We start from the raw sequence: 2817 nt of genomic DNA, 5'->3' as shown, positions 1-2817 counted from the left end.
GGCTCTGTGTGACTGACTGGCACAACATCATCATCCTTCATCCTCCCCATTGCACCAGCACAGTGGGAAACACAGTAAATTTAGACACCAGCTAATTAACTCCGCTTTGCACTTTGAATTCAAAGATTCTCCAGACTTCCTACTGTGGCTTGGCCCTTGTTGTGTTCCTGCAGCATGGCACAACTTTAGTTCCTGACTGAGCCAGCCCGAGGACATCTTGTGAGACGCCATGTAATGACCATGCTTATAATCAGGCTGAATATAGCCGATATGTCTTAATGATTAGCAGTACTGTGGGGACTTTGTAAAAGTACAATAGCTGCCTGTGGTCATTTGTGTGCGATTGTAATCAGATCCAACCAGACAGCTCAATTGTGAGGCGGAGCTGAAGTCATGCACTCAAATGAACTCGTATTATTACTTCCAGATTAAAGCCACTTCATCAAAAAAAAAAAGTGCACAGAAGCCAAAGAACACAGCCACTATAGGCACTTAATAATGCATGAACACAGACACACACACACACACACACACACACACACACACACACACACACACACACACACACACACACACCAGATTGCCTGTGTTCTTTAATAATCCTCTGTATTTTCTCATTATTTTAAGAATAGGGAGTTTCAAATGTTAAAGTGCTCTTTGCTATGCTTTCCACAGAAGTCACAAGGGCATTCCCATGTCTGTAAATTACTGTTCTATTAAAGAGCCTGAGCCTCTCTCCCCCTCCTGTGTCTTCTGGATGGGTCTCAGTAATGTATTTTTGGTCTTGGCAACCTAGTGTCCACGGGAGAGGGATGAACTGATATACTATACTGTACTGGTTCGGCACAAAACTCCAGACTCACAGCTCCGATTTTCAACAAAATCCCAAAGTTAGCAAATCCATGCAGAGCTCCCAAAAGCCAATTCCAAATCTAGAGGCGACAACTTTAATTATGCCCCTTGTTGATTCAACTGTTGATCGTTTCTAATATGCTTTGCTGACGTGCATCCCAATGGCAGAGTGTGTGGTCATTGATGAATGTGTGGGGGCAGAGAGGTCCTGGCCGTGTATTTAATCAGGTCATCAGATCACCCCATAGTGGGCTCTGACATCTATCTTCTGATGATTTGATATTTGATTACAGCAGGATAATAGTGTTGTACATCAGCCACTCCACTTAGGACAAGAGGAAAGATTAGCAGAGGTATGAAGGTGATGGGAAAGGTGATGGACTGACTGCTGCTGAGGAGCACCTGCCTCTCATCTTAATGAAATCCACAGTGCTGGGAAAGTCTATCTTCCTAGAAGTGATGAACAGCTGGCCTTTAGGGAAGACTTTTTAATTGTGAATGGAGACCTACAGGAGCATGGCCAGACCTACAGTATATGAGTGAGGCCAGGGCTAGTTTGAAATGTTTTGATTTGTTGGCTTCATTAGTCGTGTTTCAATCGAGCTGTAGGAGCAGGTTGAGAGCTTCAAGTTCTCGGTGTCCACATCACAACAAACTAGAATAGTCCAAACACACCAAGACAGTTGTGAAAAGGGCACAACAAAGCCTATTCCCCTTCAGGAAACTAAAAAGATTTGGCATGGGTCCTGAGATCCTCAAAAGGTTTTACAGCTGCAACATCGAGAGCATCCTAACTGGGTTGCATCACTGCCTGGTATGGCAATTGCTCGGCCTCTGACCGCAGCACTACAGAGGGTAGTGTGTACGGCCCAGTACATCACTGTGGCTAAGCTGCCTGCCATCCAGGACCTCTACACCAGGCGGTGTCAGAGGAAGGCCCAAAAAATTGTCAAAGACCCCAGCCAACCCAGTCATAGACTGTTCTCTCTACTTCCACATGGCAAGCGGTACCGGAGTGCCAAGTCTAGGACAAAAGGCTTCTCAACAGTTTTTACCCCCAAGTCATAAGACTCCTGAACAGGTAATCAAACCTGGACTATTTGCATTGTGTGTCCCCCAACCCCCCCCTCTAAACCCTCTTACGCTGCTGCTACTCTGTTTTATCATATATGCATAGTCACTTTAACCATACATTCATGTATGTACTACCTCAATTGAGCCGACCAACCAGTGCTCCTTCACATTGTCTAACCGGGCTATCTACATTGTGTCCCACCACCCACCACCCGCCAATCCCTCTTTTACGCTACTGCTACTCTCTGTTTATCATATATGCATTGTCACTTTAACCATATCTACATGTACATACTACTTCAAGCCTGACTAACCGGTATCTATATGTATGTAGCCTCCTACTTTTATAGCCTTGCTACTGTATATAGCCTGTCTTTTTTACTGTTGTTTTATTTCTTTACTTACCTATTGTTCACATAACACCTTTTTTGAACTGTTGGTTAGAGCCTGTAAGTAAGCATTTCACTGTAAGGTCTACACCTGTTGTATTCGGCGCACGTGACAAATAAACTTTGATTTGATTTGAAAAATCAATGTCTCGCTTGCTGATATCGAGGGAATTCTGTGTTCGAGTTAACAACAGCAAACTAATCTGGATGCATGGATACAGTATCAGTCTCTGATTGGAGGGATTCTTCTTCTCAATGTTATCTGTGCTAACAGACATTCCACAGCCAAATCTGACCTGGCAGGATAAGGATTATTTTGGTCCAAGAACTGGTATTTGGCTGAGGAAACTGCATCTCCCACAATGCAGGGGGCGCTGGGTGATGGATGCTGAGCCGAGAGTAGCGGAGCGGCTGGAGAGGGCTGCCTGCGTGTAGGGCAGATGGGCACTCACACAGCTCCTCCTGGTGTCCCTCTCCCTCGTCTGCTGTTCCTTGTCTCCAG

The sequence above is a fragment of the Oncorhynchus tshawytscha genome, unplaced genomic scaffold, assembly GCF_018296145.1.
Source record: "Oncorhynchus tshawytscha isolate Ot180627B unplaced genomic scaffold, Otsh_v2.0 Un_contig_7605_pilon_pilon, whole genome shotgun sequence".
In the NCBI taxonomy this organism is placed as follows: Eukaryota; Metazoa; Chordata; class Actinopteri; order Salmoniformes; family Salmonidae; genus Oncorhynchus; species Oncorhynchus tshawytscha.
Note: the sequence above shows the minus strand (reverse complement) of the source record.